Here is a 25,731-nt window from a genome sequence, read left to right as displayed (position 1 = left end):
TCTCAGTGGCTATGAGTCAAGATGCAGTAAAGCCACATCCACACCATATGTTTAAAGCACCCTAATACCTATTTGACAGCCATAGCTTCCTCCAAAGAATCCTGGGAACTATAGTTTGCAAAGGGTGCTAAAAGTTGTTAGAAGACCCCTATTCCCCTCAGAGATGTTACAATTCCCAGAGTTTCCTGGAAATAGGGATTGGTTGTTAAACTATTCTGCTTTGGAGGACACCTCCATCTCCCCAACTCCAGACCTTTTAGATTCTCTGGAGGTGCAGTCCAAGCCAAGACTGGCACCCTGGCTCCATCCCTTCCTCACAGGCAATCCTATGCACTTTTACGCAGAAGCTGGTTCAGCTGGGGGCTTACTCTCACCTAAGTGCATAAGAGAGCAGCCTGCAAGCCCACTGACTCAGAATCAAAAAGCCACCGAGTTCAACCGGATGTAGTTCTTGTCAGTGGGTAGTTTGGCTTCCCGGCTGCTGTTGTGCACTCACTTGCATAGGCGTCAGCCCCTGTTGAACCCAGTGGCTCTTTACTTCTGAATAAATGTGAATAGGCTTGGCTTAGAGCCGATCACATCCGTCTGGCATTTAGCCCTCCTATCTCTCCTTTGCAGTTTTTTTGCATCCCACGCCTATAACTGCTCCTAATCCTTCCCAAATCCTCTTCTCTCCCTGACCCATCCTATTCCATTCCACCCTTTGGAAGTGACAGTGGCCCATTCATCAGGAGGGGAAGAAGCGGGTGTGTAGTTTGGGGTGGGGGTGAAGGGGAAGCGTGAAAAAGAGAGAGGTGGTAAGGATCAGGAAAGTGTTTGTCCTCCTCCACACAATGGCTTCCATAGCTGCGGAAGGTGCGTGGGCGCCCCTCCTGCTGCAAAACTACACCATCTCTCTCTTTCTTTTTGCTCCTTTGCATTCTTGCCCCTCACTTGCCCAAGGAAATAAATACCACTTGTGCATGGCAGCCTCTGAAAATGTTGCTGCCCTTCTTCATAGAGTTTCCTATGCAGCTGTCCCTGACATCTTGGCCAGAATGTCTGCTGCCAGCAGACAGGCTTCCCTCTGGCCACCTTGGCTCCCACACTCCCTTCTCTCACTGATGTGCACACACACCTGTCCAAGCTCTTCCCTTATCTGCCTGCCGCAAGAGTGCTAGCGTGACGACAGCCTTACATTTTTATGTATATAGGAGTGTGTGTGTGTGTGTGTGTATTTCTTGTGTTATGCTTTCTATCCAGGGCACACAGATGCCATCTCCTTTGCTCTATAGGCAAGGAACACCACTGTGCATCCCATAGCCTAATAAACTCTTTAATAAGAGCAATATAGCCACAATAATGAAAAAGATGATTACACTCTACATAAAAATATAAAAGCTCATTTGAACCTTAAGCTCCCTGGGGTCCCATTACATGAAACTTTTATTTAAAATATAAAATCTCCTATCTAACATTTCATTTAAGGCCTTTGCTAACTTTAATATGAAATTTGTCTTCTGAGGAATATAATAAAGATGCAGAAATGGCTCACTGGCTCAGGAACTTAATAGTGGGGTTCTCCCGTGAATTTGACAAGAATGTACATAACGGAGATCAGAGGGTCCATTGATCATCCTGCCAACCTAGCAGAGGTTCTCAGATATATAGGTCTACTCTATGCACATGTATTTTAGTGATATGCAATGCACATCTGCCAATGTATGATGGAGTAAAAATGGGCCTACGTGTAAAATGAATGATGCTTACTGATACATCTTGTATCCATTTAGAGAACTGAGATTGCTGTTAATATATATGATCATTATTAAGAAGAATTAATTAAGAAGAATTAAGAAATTGAGCAAGCCCTGCAAGATCATATCAAAGGACCATCCAATCCAGCATTCAGTTTCCATCAGCAAGAAGCTTGAAGTTGACAAGTAGAGTGTGATGACAGCATATCTCTCCCATGGTTGTTAGTATCCAGTATTCAGAGGTACACTGTCTTCAGACAAGGGTGGTCTATTTAGCTACCAGAAATCAGCCCAATCCCTTTTAGAAGCCAATGAGCATGCAATGGCAGGGCCTAGGCTAGGAGGTGTCCTCCCGCCTCTGTTCCACACATTTGCCGTCACTCTAAAAGCAAGCATCCAAAGTGGGCTGCAGAGTCTAGCCGCAGTTGGGAGCTATAAGGGGCCGTACAGATGGGCATTCTAGTCAACACCCACGCCATACATTTAAAGCAGTCTTATATCCAAAAATCCTGGAACCTGCAATTTTGAGAGTGGGGGGTATTGTAGCTTTCTGAGGGATCTCCTAACAGATCTCAGTGCTGTGGACAAACTATGCTTCCCATGATTTTGGAGGGGAAGCTATAACTGCTAAAAGGCTATAAGAGCCATTTCAATGTATGGTGCAGATAAAAGATATGACGTAAAGTTTGATCATGTTCTGTTCTAGATGGAAGCTACAGGTATTGCTGATAGGAACTCTAATTCCTGGAAGCAAGGAATGCAGCAAAATCCATGCATACCACAGAGCACCAATAGCATGCATGCACCAATGTTGCAGGCCAGGAGAGAACTCTTTAAAAGATATTGTTTTCTTGGATGATTGCTAGTTCTAGGTGTATTTAGCAAACAGCCCATCAAGAGTGGCCCAATATGATCCACCAAGTAAGAAACACTCACTGTTGAACATGGATGAAAATAGGTTTTTTTAAAAAAAAAAATTAAGAAAAGCCCTACAATGCCCAGGCTTCTTTGGGAAAAGCCACGTTCAAGTGGTCTAAGACTGCTTTAAATGTATGGCACAGATGTGACCTCTGAAACTCACCCACAATGCTGTATCGTTCTACTTACACAATGTTTGCATTAGCAGGCAATGCAACGTCTCTTTCTTCCTGTATACTTTTAAAACATAAACGTAAACAACAACCCATAGGTTGCCAGAAAGACTTCCACCTTTAGTTGCCAGGACTGAGATGCAAACCCAGGCTCGGTGCGTTTTTCAGAAATAACACAAAGGATTTGTTGCATTCCTGTCAGTGTGTAGCTCCGCTGCAGGCGAGCGCTCGCCTTGTACCCAGCAAGCCAAGACATTAAATGGAGCCATGGTGCTTTTAATAACGTCTTTATGCACTTTCATGCCAAGACAGAAGATTTAGAATGTGCCTTAGCAGGTAAAGTGCATTAGGAAATCCATCTGGGAGGTTTAGCAAGGTAAATGTGGTAAACCAAAGCAATTGGAAACTACCCTTTGTGTATAAATCACAGTTTGCCTGGTCCAGTATTACAAGAGTGCCAGTGTTCATTGCTGCCAAGAAGAGAAAAGTTTAGTTGCCTTTTATGGAGGGAGGGATGTTTATATCAGGAGGAGGAGGAGGAATGATTTAGTGGAAGCTTGCATTCCCCCCATCACATGAATTCAGTGGAATGGATATCCTCTCCAGACATGGATGATTAATTTATGGAGTCCATTCTTGTGCCTGGCCAGGTTGGGTTTCTCTTGTTGGCTTTCCAGAGTTGCTGCCGCTGTACAAAGTGGAGTGCCATCTTCAGGGGCACACAGCTGGCCGGGAATGTTTTACCGCAACCGTCACTGCACAGATATCCAGTTTCCTCCCATCAATGCTTGCTTTTACTTTACGAGCCTGAACTGGGTTAATTTTGTGAGTGGCTACACAAAAATCTGGAAATTGCAGAATTTTTTCATATGTCTCCCTGGTCCTTTTTAACTAGGAGGAATATCCATTTGGTTCATTAACCTTGTGAGTTTTAGTTGATTAATTGAATACATTTGCATATGAGTAAAACAATAATACTGAATGGAGAAATTGCAGGCTCAAGAATATAAAGAGAGCCTTGCTGGCTCAAGGGAAAGGCCCATCTCTTCCAGCACCCTGCATTTCCCCAGCAACTGATATTCAGTGGCACGTTGAGTTATATTTGGTGTTACTCCAACTCAGGGAAGACCCATTGATGTCTATGGACATAACTAAGTTAGATACCTTAATTTCAGTGGGTCTACCCTAACTAGGGATGTTGGAAAATTCTGATGAAAACTGAAATGGGAGCAGAAATTGCTGGCTTTGCTTATTTGTCCCATGTCCCCAATGGAAATCAATCTGGCAAATGCAATTGGTATTCACTGTTGTTGCTTTCAGTCCACAAATGCTGCACAATTGATTATGCTTTCCCCCATTTGCATTGCATTCCCTTTGCAATGAAATGAATGGGGTGGAATTCCACAGTGACAGGGTATGTTAGTTGGTACAACTGACTTCCTCCAACATTGAAGGTACTACAGAGCCATCATGGCTAGTAGCCAGTGCTTTTTTTCTGGGGGGATGCAGGCGTATGCATACTCCTAAACATTTTGTGACTCTTTGTACTTTTGTCCATTTACTGTATTATTTTTCCTGAATTGAACTATAAAATGGTGATTTCCTTGAGTCAAAATGAGAGTACCCCTAAACATTTTTTTTTAAAAAAGCACAGTTAGTAGGCATACTTCATTTTAGAGGATGTGTACATGTGTAGTAGCAGATATCCTCTTAGAAAAAGTTGTGTCACAACTGACCACTGCACTCTGCAGGAGAGAGTCTCCTGCAGATACCATATTTGGTCTGTTTCATATGATGTAGGAATCGGTGTGGTGGCACCGACCCTTTGGTACTCCTTCCCATTACAAATCAGACAGTGGCCAATTCCATTGGCTTTCGGATGCCTACCAAATACCTTCCATTTTTTAAACAAGCCTATTAAGTGGAGTTCTTCTTTATTTATCACCTGCGGTGTCTGTATTGAATTTGAAATGGTTTTTATATATGCTTTTTATGGTCAAATCAGTTTGGGATGTTGCATGGGAAGTGATTCATAAGTGTCATGAAGTGACATCTCCATGAGCAAGAAGAGGAAATCATGTTCTTAAGGGTCAAGCCAGGCAATGTGTAAAATGGATGATCACACTCCATGTATCTCTGTGATGGCTATGATCTCCTGAAATGGTCAAAGACAGTGTGCCTCCAAACATTCTTCCTTCCTTCCTTCCTTCCTTCCTTCCTTCCTTCCTTCCTTCCTAAGCTGCCCTTCATCTGAGGATCACAGGGCTGCTTACAATTTAAATACTAGTTGCTGGGGAGCAAAAGTTAGGAGGGTACTGCAGAGCACACCATACTTCGAGGTCTCGTTCCCCGCTTGGTGATGAAATAAGACACATGGACACAAGTATTTAGTTTAATGGGCTAAAAAAAGGCCACAACTTTATTGGTTACAGAATGAGAGTGGTATTGGCTTAGGCATTGGATCTGAACAGGCTAAACCACGCCCCCCCGTGAGCTGGATTGGCTGGCTGAGGAGCATGACACGGGCCCAGGGCTCCAGTGACACGGGGGGGGGGGGGACCTAGCCACACACCCCTGCGACTGCGGTAAGCGATTCCCGCTCACAACCCCTCCCCTCTGGGAAGAGGAGAGGCTTTGTGTGCTTTCCTGCTTGGTCAGTATGAGAACGGGATGCTGGACTATTGCAAGGAGTCTTCTTATGTCCTTACAAATTATTGATGCCCAATAATATTGACTCCAAAGCTGGACCTGCAGCCATGTTGAGGCTCAGCTTCTGTCTGCATACAGCACCTTTTCCTCCAACTTATACTGAGCGACTGTGGAACCTCTGTGCTTCCTAAAAGATCTGTGCATGTGCGTGAAGCTAATCATATCCAGTGCTTTTTCTCTTGGAAAAAAGGTGCCAGTACTCACCATGAAGTTGTTACAGTAAGTGGCACACTTTTAAACCACAAAAAGATGCTAGTGCTGCGTACCCTTGAGTACCCCCTGAAAAACCCCCACTGATTAAATCTCTTCTATGTTTAGGAAGGGTGTGTGTCTCCTTCAGTTCCCCTTCTCTTATCTTATGCTGTTATTATCTTATGCTAAACATCATGTGCTGAAGTGGAGCCCATTTTATGGGCCCACAAAACCACTGCAATGGTGTACATTATTATCAGCTGAAAGTCAGCCAAAATGACCTATAAACAATCATGAGAGTTGTTTTGCCTAAAGTGGGAGCATTGTACCTTAAAAAAATAATAACGCTCTACAATATTGCTCTGTTTAATAAATCCTAGAAGCGGGGCGAGATACTTTACCATGCCTGTTCTCTTAACCAGCCATTGACTGGAAGTGGTCATAAAAGAAACAAAGAGTACACTCGCCTTGTTAATATAATTTGCATTACATATTCATAAACCGTTTTATAAACTCCAAAAATTCAATTGTACTGAAAGCGCATAATGGTCGAGCAACCATACTGAAAACAGGCAGCCTGTTCCAGAATTAACGGCACAATGAATGAAATGCTCTGTCTATAATAAACCCATTCAGATATAAATTATGGGAGAGTAGATGAAATGTTTGTTGAGCAATAAAGCTTGCAGCCGTACATGTGGAATTGAATGGGATTTATCATAAAATATTGTGGGAGAGACGACCTAAAATACTTGTTACAAATTGACTGAATTAAAATTTATCCAAGCACACTTTGGGGATGCTGAAATTTTAGGAAATGAACTCATAAGTTATTTTGTTAAGATGACCCAGTGTCCCCTGGGACCAAGAAGAGGGGGAGGGCTGCAGCAATGGTACCTTAATTTCACCCTCCTAAATTTGTCAGATAAACTGTCTCCCTGCTGGAGACTGTTGGACAGAACAGAGTTGGAATGGAACAGATGGAAGCTGGCACAAGAATATTTGGTTGGTACATTCCCTTGAGAGATGTCTGTCCCAGTAAGACATACATACCTGCCAAAATATCCTATGCAGCAGTTCCCAAGCCTGTTGAAACCTTGGGAACCTCTTGAGCCTAAGTGGGGCATGGTTGACCTCCTTGCATCAGCTGATGGGTAGAGAGGTCAATCCTGCTCTCTGCAGCATTCAGGTGTGGAAGTGACCTACCAATTGGAGCTCCCCACTTTTTGCAGTGATCCACTCTGCACATCCATCAACTGACCTCACCCAGGGTAATGCCACTTGATTGACATGTGGGTGTTGGTCAGATTGAAGCTCCTGCTGGGCCAAGATTGGCTCACAGGCCAGGCGTTCTGCAGCCCTGTTCTATTTACATATCACCACCATAACATACAAAGGAGATACAAGGAGCAGGATAGCCTAAGAATCTTGTCATTCCCATTGTTTTGGAAGCAAAAGCTTACTAAAATCAGAGCAGTGCATAATATTTTATTCTTAGCATAAAAACATTACACAATAGATATTGTTTTTGTTTTTAAAAAAGCTGGATGGGTTTCCTTTAGCACAGACTTTCCAGTTTTTAATAACTTGTTGTCAAATGAATTAACTATAGTGATATTTTAATATACTTATATTTTAAACAACACAAATACAAAAGGGTTCAGGCATGCCCCCATGCTTTGGAAGAAATGCTGTCTCACCCACCCCACTGCTGAAGAGCCCGGGGCTTAATTGCAATCTCTTTGTAACCTAAGGCCACCAGGAAGTCGGACCGCTTGTTTATAGGGTAACCAAACTAATGAGACATGAATGTATGTCTAAACATTTTGTTCAGTAAGAAGAGGCCAGGAAGGTTGCAAGCATCCAGAAGTCACATCCGCCCAAGGTCAAGTGTCTAAAGCAGTTTAATCCGGCCCCTGTGGCAGTTTATTTCCTGGGGTAAAAATCCTTTAAAAAAGCTCAACAACTTCAGACCTTCACTTCATCAATTCTGGACCTCTTTGAAAAAAGTTTGGACACCACTGGTCTAAAGTCTGCATATATTTTGATGCTCTTGAAATCCTGCCCTTGAAACCTTACCAAAAAGTCTTCCTCCTGATGCGAGGCAAGGCCATTAAGTGTTGCCACTTTGTGCCCTGGAAGAAAAGGAATCCCACCTAATACCAAACATACCAAACATCTTACACTTCCTCTAAAAAAAAAAAAAAAAAAAAAGCACCTCATCTGCTAGTTGTTCCCTTCACCCTTGGGGCCATAAATGTGTCAGTTGTTGAAAAGATGTGAATGTCCTTATAAATGTATATAGGAGATAAGGCAGCTTGTAAAGGGTTTGGGTTCATGAACTGTGTTGTTATATCACCCATTGTTTTGCTCTCATGAATAATGGATTCTTTTCCTTCCTGTACACATATTTCAATCAGATACCAGTTAAATTGGGATCAGGTGGCTTTGGGGAGCAGTGGGGTGGGGGTGGGGAGATACTAAGTACTTTAGTTTAAACAAAAGCTGAAGTTTCAATAGGAGCACAACATAAGCGCCAAGACTGTACAACAGAAAACAGAAGCTTTTTGATGGGCATAATAGATTGATGGATATGCATCAGTTTGGTTACCCTATAAGCAAGCCGTCTGGCTTCCTGGTGGAGGGGATCAGGGAATCCACAATTCTGCTTGCCATGCGCACCATGGCAAGTATTGCAATACCCCCTATTGCAATAAACATAGGATCATGGAGTTGGACTGGACCTTGGATGCCAAATAGTCTAATGAAGGATCTACAATTTGGGATGCAGCTACAGCATCCCTGAGAGATGACTGTCTAGCTGCTCCTTAAATATTTCCGGTAAACCCTTTACAAGCTGCCTTATCTCCCATATACATTTATAAGGACATTCCTATCTTCTCAACAAGATGTTGGTTAGAGGAAGTGTAAGATGCTTGGTATTAGGTGGGACTCCTTTTCTCCTGCTGTACGAAGTGGCAACACTTAATGGCCTTGCCTCACATCAAAATGTTTAGACTTACATTCATGTCTCATTAGTTTGGTTACCCTATAAGCAAGCCGACTGGCTTCCTGGTGGAGTGGATCAGGGAGCAGAGTGAGCAGGGGTGGCAACATATGGAGAGCACTGTATTGACTACCCTACCATAGTTGGGCCCTTAGATGAACAAATGCAGCATTGCATAGCCACATTTCAGAATGTCCCAAAAACTTGAGTTGAGCACTATTGCTTCCATCGAATATTCCCCTGCATGTGAAAACATTCTGTTGTAGATTGGTTCATGATGAAGGTGTTCAATCTCTTCTTCTTCTTCTTTTGACTACCAAGCTGAATACATTACTATAAATGTGGTGAGTTAAGACACTCAACTGCTTTAGTCAGTCTGCCTGTGCTCAATGTTCCAGGACGTAAAAGCTAATATTTTTTAGGGAAACTAAATCTCCAAGCCAGTAGCATACTAAAAAAAGCCCAATCTCCCATAAATGTTACCCTTCCTCTGAACTTCCTTCATTTTCCATACTGGATTCCACTTCTATATCTATTTGTTCTGAATAGGCAACAAAATCCCTCTCTGGAACAGACAATACTGATACACCTTGCCAGATCTAGCAGTTCGTAATGTATGTATTATTGAAATATTGTCCTCCAAGTCTGAAATCATGAACAGAATTAGTTGCATCCAGAGAGGTTCTTTCTTCCAGGGACTTACAGCAGCTCACTGCTGCTAAAAATACTTTTCTTCCATACATATAGTTTCAAACAAAGTATATAGTGTAAATGTAATACCATGAAGGAATCGGTTCTTCCTATATCCTTCCAGTGAACAAACATGGCAAATTTCAACTTTTCATAAATCATGTATGTTAGTGTAAAGCCAACCCCTACCATATAATTCTGCAGTCTTTGCACATAATGTATTTGGCAAGGTGGTGCCCAAGCTCCTTTAGGTTGTGTAAAAAGCTGTTGCTGTTGTAGTTGTTTCTAGCAATGAACTATCCAAGGATGTTAAAAAACAGCAACATAACACAACAATATATAGAATCATTGAAGACATTGTAAATCTTCTATATCTACATTCTGGAAAGCTATTTGCCTGTTTGCTACGTATTTAGACAACTCTTTAACGTATTATAACCACATTGTGTATTATGCACCCTGAGATCAAGGAGCAGGGTTTCTTGCTTATATTTCAATACAATTGGATGCCAGTTTGAATGAAGAAAGTGGACCAAACTTTTAAAAACTGCCCCAATTTTAACCACTGATTTCAAAACTGAACTGTTTGTTTGTTTGTTTGTTTTGGATTTTTAGAATTCTTGAGCAGTAGTGGGTACAGGGCTGTTAACAATAGACCACAAGGATAAAAAAGCACAAAACAACAACATGGTTGTGTGTGTGTGTGTTTTTTTTTTGCGGGGGGGGGGGGTTAAATGGGTTGGTTTGGATGTAAAGCTAAACTGTAATCTCAGTGACTCACATGTGCTCCTCTCATTTTGTGTGGTGGAGAACTAATTTAAGCAAACCAGAGTTCTCTGTTACAACTGAATATGAGAAAATCTAGTTACAGTAGTTTGAACCAGGTTGGGGAAGCTGTGGAAAGAGAGAGGAAATGTGTACTGAAAAAAGCATTAGAGTGGGAAAAGTATGAATAGTTATGACAATTACAAAAAGGGTAGGATTTATGGCTCATGAAAATGTTTTTATTGCTATTGAGATGTTTCATAGGAAGTGATTCCTAAATGGAATGAAATTTATGGAAAGAAATCTTATTATAGCTACTTCTGAGGCAAAAAATCAAACCAAGTAATTCATCGGCCTCCCAGTGGTTAATTGTTGGTCCACTTAAACATTGCTTCAATGATGCTTCATCATCAGGTCTTCCTCAACTATTTATTGGTATATTCACTACACCGGAAAGCTGCTTTAAAAAAAAAAAAATAATATTGGGAGATCACTGGTGATTGCTTCATTCTGTATTTTACTCTGCTAGTCACACTTTTTTAAAAAGAGAAACAATTCCAATTTCTCTCTCTCATCTTCTCTCATAATTGGGACATGGGAATATTAAAGACTAACTACCTTTGCAACAAATGATAAGGAGCAAGAAAGGAAAATCAGGACGTCAGCATGTAAGTTAAAAACTCAGCCGCAAGGCTCAAGATCAGTTGCAAAACTGAAATTTGCCCCAATTAAATAGTTTAAAAGAAAGAGTTTGCTTTGATATCACAAAGTGTTTTGTACACTTGGAAACTAAACATCTAACAGCAGGTTCTATGCGCCAGCAAATATGAGTACTCTTTGGCCTACTGCCCTAGCAATAACAAGTGAAACGAAACAGGCTGGGGAGATTAGAAAATACAGGGCTGGGAAACCTCAGGACCAAGGGACAAATGTCGCCTCTCAGGCTTCTCTCTTGAGTCCTTGTGCCTCTTTCTGGGCCTTGCCCCATCCTCAAGCCACACACACCACAGGGCCTGCTTCCTGCCCTCCTTGGCTGAGATGTGAACAGTGATAATGCCTACTGTTTGCCTGCATTGAATGATGTGTGTGTAGTTCTGTGTGCCTCTGACATTTGGGCCCCGCACCACCCGAAAGAGCTCTGCCAGATGGCATGGTGAGGATGCAATGGAGGCAGCAAAGTAGTCCTTCTTTCCTGCCTTCACTGCCACTAGGTAGGCTCGACGAAGAGCTCTCATCAGTGTTCAGTTGCATTCAGCCAGATCTTTCCTCCACCTGCATTTGAGCCATCTCCCAACTTGCTGGAATGGAAAACAATGGCGCTGCATGAGACGAATACAGGGTGGAATGGAAAACAATGCTGTCTCACATTCCAAGGTACAGCAGGGACGAATGAGGGGTGGAAGAGAGAAACTGAGTGATACGTAGTGGACAAAAAGAGAGGGAATTATGTAGCATGAACTATGCCGGGGAGACTGCAACATTTTGTTGTTAATACCATATATGAAACGGATGGCTTAAGGGAGACTTTCAGATTAACCTGACTCACAGTTAATTAGAAATACACCTCCATTGTGCTTACCGGAATTTACTCCCAAGTTAGTATGCCTAAGGGATGCGGGTGGCGCTGTGGGTAAAACCTCAGCGCCTAGGACTTGCCGATCGCATGGTCGGCGGTTCGAATCCCCGCAGCGGGGTGAGCTTCCGTCGTTCGGTCCCAGCTCCTGCCCACCTAGCAGTTCGAAAGCACCCTTAAGTGCAAGCAGATAAATAGGTACCGCTTTATAGCAGGAAGGTAAACGGCGTTTCTGTGTGCTGCTCCGGTGCTGGTTCGCCGGAGCAGCATCATCACGCTGGCCACATAACCCGGAAGTGTCTTCGGACGGCGCTGGCTCCCGGCCTCTAGAGTGAGATGAGCGCACAACCCTAGAGTCTGTCAAGACTGGCCCGTACGGGCAGGGGTACCTTTACCTTTACCTTTTAGTATGCCTAGGATTCTATCAGTGAAGATTCTGCCCCATCCATCCCTAAAATATAAAAGGAAATAGAGTAATAAGCAAAAAAAGTGCCAGTTTTTTCCTATTGGTACTTCCCACTGTTTGAGATTCAGGGAATCCGGTCATTTAGGAGGCAAGAAAAATAACAAACTGTTTTCCCTCCTTCTCCACAGAAACAAATTAATCCAACCCTGTGTTCAAAAAGGCAAAGGAATTAAAAAAAACAAGCATTTTTGTCACCTAGCCAAATAAAATAGGAACTCTTGATAAATTCCCATTATGTCCTTGTACCTTTCTAATCAAGCACTTCAACTATTCTTGGCTCCTGTTGATGCAATTAACTTCTGCTTCAATAACTTGCATTGCACCATGAAGAAAGAAATGCATTTCTCGTTCTTTATTACGGGTGTTAATATCACAGTATGGTTAAACCTGCTATACAACCGCTACAATCAAAATTAGATGGCTGTTCATTAAGCTGAAATGAATTACATTATTTCAGATATGCTGTACATCTCTTGGGAATGTCTCGTATTGAAATGATCTTTGGGAGAAAATTTAAGAGCGATTGCATGCAATAGGGCAAAGACATAATCTGTATGGCTCTTAGAGGGAGAAATCTTCAACAGGTAGGTTTTGCTCATACACCACATGAGACAGGGTGTTAAATTATGGTTGTCTCTTTTCAAAGTAAAAACATACAAATAACCAGTGCTTTTTTGGGGGGGATGTTTAGGGGTACTCTTGATTTTCCTACGCATATTGAAATAATGCTCCTCAATGAGGCCACACTTAGAGTCACAAAATATTTAGGGGTATGCATCCCCAGAAAAAAAAGCACTGCAAATAACTAGGAATGGGCAGATCTATCCATCTGTGTTCCACGTCCATTTCACTTGTGTTTGTTCATAAATCCACTCTGGTCACATACATGTCATACATTTAAAGCACTATTATACCACTTTACCAGTCACTGCTTCCTGCAAAGAATCCTGGGAACTGCAGTTTGCTAAGCTTGTTAGGAGACCTCTCTTCCCCTCACAGAGCTACAGTTCTCAGAGTTCCTTGGGAAAAGGCTCTTGGGAAAAGGTTCCTTGGCTCTTAAACCACTCTGGGAATTGTCGTTCTTTGGTGGGAACAGGCATCTTCTAACAACACTCAGCACCCTTAAACAAACTATAGTTCCCAGCATTTGATTGAAGCCATGACTGTTTGAAGTGGTATCATAGAGTTTTAATGGTATAGTGCAGATGGGGCTTTAATGTACTGCAAATCAATTTGTTTGGGTGATCTCAGTTTTGGAGATGGGTCACATTCCCATGGTAAAACACAAGGCCCCAGATTCAGCCCCTGGTACTTCCTGAAAAAAGGATCTTAAATAACGAGGGTTTTCCTTTCTTCTTGCATTTGAAAGAAAGAAAGGACTGTGCTGGCCACGTGTCCTGGAATGACAATGTCTCAGGAATGATGCCACGTTCAGTCACATCACTCCCAAGGCATTCTGGAAAGTGTGGTTGGCAGGAAGTAGTGCAAGGCTCTCTCCAGAGCTTCCTGCTGTTCGCATTTCAGTAACTCCCCCTACAATAATTTTTGAGAATTTTGTCACGTCCCCTGCATGAAAGCAGCAGAAAATAGGTCCCCATTTTCATTGTGGTATGGCAGGGGTTTGGGTTCAGGTAGCTGGAGGGAGGAGATTTTGGCCCAGTCTCAGGGGGGAATGCAACCTGTATAAATCACATCTTACATAAATAGCACTCTGGTAATGGATGGATCTGGGAAGGAGAGGGGTGCTTTGTTTTTAGTGTAATAAAATCAATAATGCATTGTATAAATGAGAGGCACAGACACGCTGGTTAATGCTCAAAGCATCTAACACCCTTATTAAAGGAAAGGTTTTAATAGGTATGCTCCAAAATGTTATCCCCCCCACACCCCATTGTTTTTTTTTTGTCATGATATAAAACAGCTGGACCAGAAACATGACGTCTGTTTTCAAAACAAGATTACTTTAGTAAATCAATATTGGTTGACTAGTTTTCAAGTTTGCATGTGGGTTTGAGAGGGAAAAGGTTTTCAATGGAAGGGGCAGCAGAGAAAGATTCTATCCCTGTGGTGTAAACATTCCGTGCTAGTGGTTAAAATATATACTTTTTGTATCCAAATGTCTAACTTTCCTAGGAGTACCCAGCTTAAAACCTCAGGGAATTTTATATACTGAATGTTGTCAGTATTTTAATCATCCTCAGCTGTCAAAACGCTTGTAACCCGCCACTTCTATTTAAAATGTGTCTTCTAGGCATAAAATAATTAAAGGTACAGGACCATAAGGTAGGTTTAGAGTCACTGCAGTGTGACAAAACCTTACATATGAAAGGCATTATTCCAGGAAGTTTTAAATATAAATTTTGTTTTGTCAGGCAGCTGCAGGGCACACATTTTCTATACTGTCAAGCTTGATAGTAACAATATTTATATTTCAAATAAAAAGATTAAATTGCAATCTTATGTGTTTCTGGTTTTTACGTGGGTTTAACCAGTGTATCATACTGTTTCACATCTGGGTGTCACCCAAACTTTTCGTGTGTGTGTGTGTGTTTTGCTGACACCATTTTTGCTTTTCATTGTAATATTAAGTCTCACACTGTCAGTCCCTGAATTGAAATAATGAGGCCAGGCAACAACATGGTTGCGGGGGTGAGTTATTTTATCATTCATTTCATTTGGGTTTGTTTTTGTTTCATACACGTCATTGCACTTTACTGGAAAACTCCCACCTTCTAAATCATGACAAGCAAGCATTTGAAAACAGCTTTTAATTCCTCTTAGTATTCTCATTTTTTTAATGAGTTTGACGATTTATGTGAGATCTGCCCTGGAAGACATCACCGTTAAATATTCTCACTGACATCACATCAGAAGTATTATTTGGTGGGCTCAAAGCTGAACAACGAGTCAATTTAAGTTGCAAAATCTGATATGCATTTACAGACATGTGTTTTTACACACACAGGTTGTTTTTTTAATGGGCGCAGCAGGTTGTAGCCAACTAAGTTCTCCTCAGAGTAGACCCATTGAAATGAATGGACCAAATTTGCCATGTCCATTAATTTCAATGGGTCTGCTCGGTGTAAAGCTAACATTGGGTACACCCCAGTATAGCAAATGTTAAGCAGAATAGTCCCAGCCTGCTCATGTGTTAGCCAGAGCTGCACACTCAGAAGGGCCACAACGCAGGGGCAGAATATACCCTTTGCTGACATTAGGGCCTGGGTTCAGTCCCAAGCAGGAGAGGGGAGCAGGCTGAACTGATTTTCATCAGAATATATCCCCCCCCCCGAAAATGTTTTTCTCACACTTCTAGAATATTCTACGCACCTTCGCCACCATTTTTACTAGAAAACAGACCACCTGCCCCAGTATACACTTGGGGAAATTTTACTTGTGGCACCGAACCACACAGCGTATCTCAGGCAGTGACCATAGGATCGTTTCCCGCCTTTTCCCCTGCACTGTGGAATCCCTTTCCTTCTGCCATACATGAAGGCTCATCTATGAGGAGCTTCAGACATGTTTTGAAAAGATCTTTTTTCATCCAGGCTTCCCCTGACCTGTGAGATTAGAGCCTGATACTTCCGAATCTGTTCCCGTTCCATTTGTTTTTATAATTCTGTTTTGCTGTCATTATGGTTTCTTACATTTTTAAAGCTGTCATCTGTTTCTACCGTGGACCGGAACACCTGGTTCCAAGGCAGTTTCCTATGTGTTTATTACAGTTGTATTTCCAGACAGCATTGTTTATATAGCCCCACATTAGAACATCCGAAGGGCCCTGTTAGATTGGCCCCAAGGCATCCTGTTCTCACAGTGGCCAGCTGGATGGATGCCTATGGAAAGCCTGCAAGCAGGACCTGAGAGACTCTCAGCAACTGGTATCCATCAGAGGAGATAGAACATAGGCATCTTGGCTGTTCATCACTTTATCACTTGATCATGACTTAGGAAACTTTGGCAAATTTGGGCATCCTGACGGCTCCATATTTGTACACACTGCTGCAGAAGGGTCCTGTATTTCTCCCACATTTGGTGATTGAAAGCTAAATCACATGCAGATATGACTATATTTATCTAATGATGTCATAAGCAGCGCTTTTTTTCTTAAAAAATGTTTAGGGGCACACTCATTTTGACTCAAGTGAATCACCATTTTATAGTTCAGATTGGAAAAAATAAATACAGTAAATGGACAAAAGTACAAAGATTCACAAAATGTTTAGGGGTATGCATACCCCTGCGTACCCCCAGAAAAAAGCACTGGTCATAAGTATTTGAATAATAGTATTAAGAATGACATTGTAGGGTGGAGAAATGAAAGATGCCCTGGCAAATTTCTAAAATGAACCCAGATGGTTCAATCAATTTAAATGCAAATTGCAAAAGTCCTCTAAAATATTTTAAATTATGAGCACTATTAGACATTGTATGATACATCATGTCATAGTTCCCACTGAGTGATAGAGCTGACCAGGGTGTATCTTTTTAGCTTGTGAATAAAGGGTCATTTTAAGAGCTACTTTGAAACTTCAGGAATTTGGTGCCAGAGTTTGCTTGTTTTCCTCTGCCCATCTCATGCTCATTTCCTTGTGTGCTGCGCCTTTTAGGTTGCATGTTTGCAAGTAGGGGCTGTTCTTTTCTAACTGATCTTACATAAGATGTTCTTTTTTAGTCTTTTTGACTGAAGAGTAGGATAAAGATGATCTATGCTGTGAATCTGCAGATGAAGGGCAGCATACTACTACTACTACTACTTCTTCTTCTTATTATTATTATTATTAAACTGAAATATAAATATATATTTCCCCATACATATTTTCATTCCCATAGCAAACTAGCATGCCACGGAGAATTCTAAGCTGAAACCCGTCATATCTAGTTTTCTATGTAGCAATGCTTTTTCTATGCAAAGAAGATGTATACAATCAAATGACTGCTGCCACCAGCAGTCTTTGAACTGGTACACAAATATACCACTTCAGTGAGGTCTAGGCATATTGGCTTCCTTTCCTTCCTGCCATTATTTTTTGTTTGCCTGAACAAATAGATACAGAAACCTTGGTCATTCTGTTCACCGACTTCCGTCTGATCAAGGCTGTGAGAAACATCTGGCTTCGTTCACCAGGTAGCACCTGCACAAAAAATTACACCTGTTCTGAGAGTCATTTTACAAACTTTGGTAATTAAAGTGAGGCAATGTAATCAGAGAAAAGCAGGAAGGTGAAGCGTTTAGAATATTCTGTTCCATATAAACAAACTGCTTTAGCACATTAGTACCAATTATTTCATTCAAAAAGTCTGGAAGTTTGCCTGCCCAGTGGTGTGATTTCACCTTTAAAAATAATAAAAATAGTAGTAAACTTCAAACTCGGAACTGACAGTTTCCCTCTCCTGATTTCTATAGGGATATGATCCATAAAACTGCATATTGTTCAGCATTCCAGCTGAGCTCTATAAAGATATTAGGTGACTCCATTTCTCTCCAAGGTTTAAGTGTGTTCATTTCCAGTTTTTCCATACATGGTAATCCATTGGATTGTTGGACAGTCTGCTGGGACTAAACATACAGACAGATTCATGAAAGTTCGGTTTGAGTGAAATGCTGCTGTTTACATCATAAGAATTTAAGGAAATCCCTGCTGGAGCAGATCAATGGCCCATCTGGCTGAGCAGTGTTCCTCACAGTGACCATCCACAGGCCACTGGCAAGCCCACAAACTGGATACAATATCAATAGCCATTCTCCTGCCATTACTTCCCAGCAATTGAGAGCTGGAGGCTGCATAATGCCATCATTGATAGAGGTATCTTCCACGAAGCCACCTTAACAATTGGCCAGTAATACATTTGTGGCAGCAGATCCCATCAATTCACTATTTTTTTCTATTTTAATTTTTAAGGGCATTTCTAAACCGCCAACTCATGTACAATGCACTGTTTGAAGAAGTCTTTTGCCTATCTTTCTGCCCACCACTTTCATTGGATGGCTCTCTGTTCTAGTATAGTGGGTGAAAAATGCCTTTCCTTCAGCTAGACATCACCTGTATATGCATTTTAATGCACACCTTTTCCTAATACAGTCATACCTCGGGTTACATATGCTTCAGGTTGAGCATTTTCAGGTTACGCTCCGCGGCGACCCAGAAGCAACGGAATGCGTTACTTCCGGGTTTCACCGCTCGCGCATGCGCAGATGCTCAAAATGACGTCACGCGCATGCGCAGAAGCGGCGAAACACAACCCACACATGCGCAGCCGCGTGTTACGTTCTACTCAGGATGCGAATGGGGCTCCGGAACAGATCCCATTCGCATCCAGAGGTACCACTGTATGTACATATTTGTACACAGTATTTGGCAGCAGAGCTGCATTGCAAAATTTGTAGAAGTTCAAATTTCGAAGGATGGCTGTGTTTCATTTCATGCATTGGTTTTGGGAATTTGGTATTGAGAGCCAGTGTGGCGTAAGTGGTTAAGAGCGGTAGACTCGTAATCTGGTGAACCAGGTTCACGTCTCCGTTCCTCCACATGCAGCTGCTGGGTGACCTTGGGCTAGTCACACTTGGATCAGAGCATGCCAGGCACTCCTATCTTCCACTGCCTCCCGCAGCTTGGTCAAACTCATGTTCGTAGCTTCAAGAACACTGTCCAACCATCTTGTCCTCTGTCGTCCCCTTCTCCTTGTGCCCTCCATCTTTCCCAACATCAGGGTCTTTTCCAGGGAGTCTTCTCTTCTCATGAGGTGGCCAAAGTATTGGAGCCTCAGCTTCATGATCTGTCCTTCCAGTGAGCACTCAGGGCTGATTTCCTTCAGAATGGATAGGTTTGATCTTCTTGCAGTCCATGGGACTCTCAAGAGTCTCCTCCAACACCATAATTCAAAACTATCAATTATTCGGCGATCAGCCTTCTTTATGGTCTAGCTCTCACTTCCATACAGCACTACTGGGAAAAGCATAGCTTTAACTATATGGACCTTTGTTGGCAAGGTGATGTCTCTGCTTTTTAAGATGCTATCTAGGTTTGTCATCGCTTTTCTCCCAAGAAGCAGGCGTCTTTTAATTTTGTGACTGCTGTCACCATCTCCAGTGATCATGTAGCCCAAGAAAGTAAAATCTCTCACTGCCTCCATTTCTTCCCCTTCTATTTGCCAGGAGGTGATGGGACCAGTGGCCATGATCTTAGTTTTTTTTGATGCTGAGCTTCAGACCATATTTTGCCCTCTCCTCTTTCAGCCTCATTAAGAAGTTCTTTAATTCCTCATCACTTTCTGCCATCAAAGTTGTGTCATCTGCATATCTGAGGTTGTTGATATTTCTTCCAGCAATCTTAATTCAGACTTGTGTGGCTGTGTAGTGGGGATTGAATGGAAAGAGAAGAAAGAACTGGCTAGAGAAGAAGAAGAAGAGTTTGGATTTGTTATCCCGCTTTATCACTACCAAAAGGAGTCTGAAAGTGGCTAACATTCTCCTTTCCCTTCCTCCCCCACAACAAACACTCTGTGAGGTGAGTGAGGCTGAGAGACTTCAGAGAGAAGTGTCACTCAACAGCTGCATGTGGAGGAGTGGAGACACGAACCCAGTTCCCCAGATTACGAGACTACCGCTCTTAACCACTACACCACACTGGCTCTCAAGAGGAGGTGAGGTGTACTGGTGTACTGGTTCTGCAGCATTTCATTAGACAATATTTTTGGGGTCTGCTTTTGTTTGTGGACAGCGCCGGTCTGACAGACCATTAACCATCCTGGTCATTCTCCTCTGGAGAGACTCTAGGGCAGAGATGCCTGTGTGGCTCAGAGAGAGATGGAGTTGTTTCCTAGGGACAACTGAGGTAGACCTGGATTGTGGAGAGCAGGAGGGGGTTTGATAAGGGAGTGGAACTATGTGGCTGAGAGTTGGAGGGGAGACATAGGGGGGATCTGAAGTATGGTAGTGGTTGAGTTTCAGGGATAGGACAACCAGGGGGACAGGAATGTGTGGAGGGGGACAGGTCTGTAGCAATGGCTCAGTGTTCCATGGGGCAGTGCTTGGGGGTTAGCTCTTGTGTTCCAAGTGCCAGCATTTTGCTTTAGTAAAGCCTATGTCTGAAATCCTCACAATCGTGCTCTTCTGGGTGCACACTTGCTTGTCAATCTCCTTCTTAAAATATGGTGCCCATATTGCTACGAGAATAAAATGAGGTGAAGGGGGAGGACCACGTACACCACTCTAATCTGCTTGGAGGATTGGTGGTGAACATAATAAATTAATAAATGTCTACTTCTCATGGAGGTAATTTGACTAGCAGACAGCTTGTCTTTCCATATATGAATCAACCAACTCTCAACTTCTCAACCAGTTCCCTTTCTATGGTCTTGAAATATGATGGCAGGGTTCCTTAAAACCGTCTGGTGTCTTCTGCACTTATTAGTTCAGAGAAGCATATAGCTGACTATAACCGGGTGTTACTTGTATGTCCTGAGGGCTGAGGTTTTAATTTCTGGCAATGGAGCACAGGTGTGGTGGATCCTATTTCAGGGAACTGGATTAGATTATACTTTGAGTCCTTTCTGTCTCTCCAACTTGACTTTACTATAAATGTAATAGATCTAGACTCAGATAAGCCAACACTTGCATAAGCTTCTGGCTCCATGAGAAATACGTTAGTGCCTGGGAAAGGATTTCTTGGGTTCTTCTTGCCCCTGCCAACATCAGCATGAATTCACACAAGGAGAATGGACCTCCAAGCTAAGAAACCCTTGTTTAAGAATTGAATGCATAGGTGTATCTGCTACTGGTGCTTACTGAATTTGTTTGCCAGTTACCTTCATCGGAATAGCACTATACAGCTCATCCCATACCCCTCAGCTGCCCTGATTGAATTGGGACATCCCGTTTTTGGGAGTTGTGCTCTCGAGCAAGAGCCACACAGCCCCAAAATGTGTAAGATCACAGCTTTGCACAGGAGTATAGCCCGGAAGATGTGCGTCCCGGTTTTCGGCCTCAACTTGTTGGACGGCATGCAGGGGCGGAGATAGGGGGGTGCGGTGGATGCAGGCCACCCTGGGTATCACCACTGAGGGGAGTGACAAAATGCCGGGGGCCTGCAGTGCGCCCAAGCCATGCATCTCTCCTGGGAGAGACACGGTGGCTTGGGTGTGCGCAGGTTCCGTGCTGCCCAAACAGTCTGCCCGCTGCCTTCCCCCCGCCCCAGCTGTAGGGCGGCTGAGTGGGAGGAGGCAGGCAGACTCCGGAGGCCCCACGGTGTGCCCTGCCCCTATGGGCAGCTCACACAGCCCCTGGGCACACTGCCCCAGGAGCCCGAGCTCACACAGCCCCTGGGCGCACTGCCCCAGGAGCCCGAGCAGCTTCCTCTGCCACTGACAGTATGTAATCCTACTTGTAAACTGAAGCTGATAAAGTTTCTTGAAGCCCCCATGTCAGTCCCTCTGAAAACCACATCACTGTTAATAGGACTAGGAGATCCACATTGATGCATAACCACAATTTATTTGAGCTGAGTCCTGTGTCTGCAGGCTACATGTGCAGTTGTAGCTACTGGGCAATGGTAGGCAGAACGCACAAGAAGTATACATTTCCTACAATATGTGATCATACTGGAGAAATTATATATGCAAACATCAACATGAAGGTGCTGATTCACCCCAACACATTTAAGCCCTCTGGCAGAAGAAACTCATATTTAGATAATACTGAATACAGCAATTTCATTTTCTCATTTTTCCTGTCCTTAACTTCAATCTACCACATTGTGATTTTTTAAAGTCCTCATGAAAATTCACCAACATTTTAGTGTGCATTTCACCTGACATGAAATTTAGAAATAAAATATAAAATCAAGCATAAAACAAAATTATCACAGAAAATAGGTGTGAAACAGGTATGAAAAAGCAAAGCAGAGACAAAAGGGGGCTGGAAACATCAGTGATACATTCCACACCTTTGGCATAATAGAGATAATATCTAAACACCTTAGTTCAATGCAATGTTTTCCATGCAATGTTGTCTAATATACACATTTTTGCAAGCAGTTCCACTTAGTAGAATGAAATCAGTTTCTGTCCTAGTGCAAGCAGCAGTTTCAGGAGGGGTGTTTGTGTGCGCGCACATGTATGTGTATGTATGTGCTTGTCACAAAGAGCACAGCAGTGAGGAAGGGATAAACTGTGGCCCTTCTGCTGTTCACTACCTGGGACACACATGGCTGCCATTTCTTTCTTCTTCTTCTTCTTCTTCTTCTTCTTCTTCTTCTTCTTCTTCTTCTTCTTAAAAAAATGCTTGTTAATTGCATTCATGCAATTAATGCCACATCATCATCTGGCCCAGAAAGGCTGAGGTCATGACTCCTTATTGCTCAGCATAATGTGGGATCACGGCAATGCTCTTCGTTAGGGCTGGCATGGGAACTGTGGTTAGAATCCACACTGTTTAAATAATCTAATTGGCATTGTTTGCATTACAATACTGCCCAGAGGCAGCACTATATATTAAAAGATGGTGCCTTCCTCAAGAGGCTTTCCACAGTCTAAAGTGTGGAGGCAGACAACGTGTGGGAGGCAAAACAGAGGCAAAGACAAGTGTGCATAGGAGGGCATTGGCGACAGCCAGGAATAGAGTCCCAATAGCTTTCAATCTCGTACTTTACTAATCTCATTAGCAGCACTCCTGAATTATTATTTTCTCCTGCTCCTCCTTCTCTTCCTTCTCCCCCTGCACCTTATTCACCAGAAGTGCTAACTTCTGAAACAGATCGGGGGGGGGGGGGCTGATGCAATGTCCTGATGTCACATGTCACATCACGAGGTGCTAAGAGGTGGAGCAGAACTTGGTGGCAGCATGGCTCCAGCGGCCAGCAGCCCCTGTCCTTCTCCTTCCCCTGCCACACAAGGGAAAGATGGGGGAAGTCACCACCAGCCAGTGGCGGTGGCAGCAGCAGCAGGAGCTGCCGCCACCGAAGACATGCTGTGCCACGTTCGCCCTCCTCTGCCCTCTGAACAACTGAGGGAGCTTCTCTCTTATATACCAGGCCTGAAATAAGAAAGGCAAAACCTTTCTTCTCCTTTTGCTTCAAATTATCTGCTGTTTTTCTTCAGTTCTCCTCTGGTGTTATTCTAGTTGAACTGCTCAGAGAAGAGAAGAAGAGTTTGGATTTGATATCCCGCTTTATCACTACCCTAAGGAGTCTCAAAGCGGCTAACAATCTCCTTTTCCCTTCCTCCCCCACAACAAACACTCTGTGAGGTGAGTGAGGCTGAGAGACTTCAGAGAAGTGTGACTGGCCCAAGGTCACCCAGCAGCTGCATGTGGAGGAGCAGGGAATCAAACCCGGTTCACCAGATTACGAGTCCACTGCTCTTAACCACTACACCATGCTGGCTCTTTTAATGAACAGTAATGGTGAGGTTTACCTCTTCCTGTTTGGGATTTCTTGGTTTGCTTGTTTTTATTCTACTGTTTTATCCTGATGCTGATGCTGAGCAGTGCGTTGTTTTTCCAAACAAGCTTTATAGTAAGCTGCCTTAGAATTTTTGTATTTCTAAGACAGAAGCGAGCCCACTGAGAAGAAATACTGTGGTGCATCTGCAGCAGCACAACTGGATGCCTTCATCTGCTCCAGCTGCAACAAAGCATGTCTCTCCCACATCAGTCTCTACTGCCATGGCAGGTGCTGCAACTTTCCAACAGTTTGGCTTCACCCCCAAAGGTGCACTCTTCCATTGTCTCTGGGGACAGACGGATGCCAACAATAAAGCAGGATATAAGGGACGCGTGTGGCGCAGTGGTGTAAACCACTGAGTCTCTTGGGCTTGCTGATCAGAAGGTGAGCAGTTTGAATCCCCGTAACAGGGTGAGCTCCCGTTGCTCAGTCCCAGCTCCTGCCAACCTAGCAGTTCAAAAGCATGACAAAAAAAAGTGCAAGTAGATAAATAGCTACTGCTCAGGTGGGAAGGTAAACGGCATTTCCGAGTGCTGCTCTGGTTTCGCCAGAAGCGGCTTAGTCATGCTGGCCATATGACCTGGGAAAACTGTATGCGGACAAGCGCTGGCTGCCTCGGCCTGTAAAGCGAGATGAGCGCCACAACCCCAGAGTTGTCTGCAACTGGACTTAACTGTCAGGGGTCCTTTACCTTTACCTTTTTATAAGGGCTTTAGTTAGACAGAGAGATGCACAATTCACTCACCCTACTGACTGAGGTGGTGCTTATGGGACAGAGACAGAGTCAGCACACATGTATCCATGCTCCTCATGTGCTCCTACCCCATTAGTTGCTTGAAAACCCCAATAGGGCTAAGATCGTCCATCAGAAAACATTTGTGGAAAGTAGTTACAGTCTGGAGAGTCCTCTCCCTCCTGCTCCGCCCCCCATACATCCGCTTTTTGTTTTTCTAGCAGAGTGCAAGTTGCCAACCTACCTTCCATTCAATCTGATTGCACTCAACAGCTTTCTCTCCCACCCCCTCCTGGCCTGCCCAACTGCTAATTAAATTTTGCTGCACTTTAGAATCAGCAATATTCCAGCAGTCAAAAAAAAACCATACATACCTTTACCCCGGCGCATCTGTAACTACTCTGGAAATAAAGTGTTCCCTTGTCGTTTGCAGAGGTACACATATATTTACACAGACAAACATACACGCTCAACATTGGCAGTAAACTTTCAGCAACCCTACTAGGATGAAGATTTAAAGGATTGACATTTTGCATTCTTCTCTCTTTCCCCTTCCTTTACCCAGCCCCGCTCATTATCTTTGCATATCTTTATTTTCTAAATATTTACCACTCCAGCCAAATTTACAGTTTAATTTGCTGCATAAACTCATTTATAGACTGATAAAGCTCATTACTAAGGCCTGGCCTAGGCCAGAGAGCGCCCCGACAGTTTTAATTCCTGTAGCAGCAGGTGATGGCAAGAGAAAAACAATCTTGTCACATTAGCGGCAGGGGTCTAAATTATTCAAATACTCTAAATCCTCCCAGAATAGTTCCCCTGCTCATAATTTGTCTTTTCTTGCCAACAATTAACTAGCAAGATTTGAAGTTAACTATGCCAACTATTCTGAAATCTCAAGGAACATAAAAATATGCACATGCAGTCAAAAGCTCTTTGATCTGACTGCATCAGACAGACCACAAGTTTCTCTGCCTCCTTGACCTCTGATCAGCTCCCAGACACACTACCACTTTACTCTAGAGGACTGTGAGATATTTGTGTTTGTTTGCTATATGTCATGTTAGTTTGTTTTATTCCTGCTCCTGCAGTGGTTGTCCTGATGACTGCCATTTTGGTTTTTTTTTAAAGAATGCCCTAAACATTGCCTCATTCACAAACACCCAGGGTGTGTGTGTGTGTGTGTGTGTGTGTGTGGCATGGGTGTTTGCCTTTTGGGGTGTGGCAGCCCCATAACAACACTTAAGTACGGGGGAGGGGTAGCCATCGTGGTGGCCTTCAAATGCCATTGGGCTCCAATACCTATCAATGTCTAGTGGCACCAC

The sequence above is a fragment of the Podarcis filfolensis genome (genome assembly GCF_964270895.1).
Source record: "Podarcis filfolensis genome assembly, chromosome: 8".
Lineage (NCBI taxonomy): Eukaryota > Metazoa > Chordata > Lepidosauria > Squamata > Lacertidae > Podarcis > Podarcis filfolensis.
Note: the sequence above shows the minus strand (reverse complement) of the source record.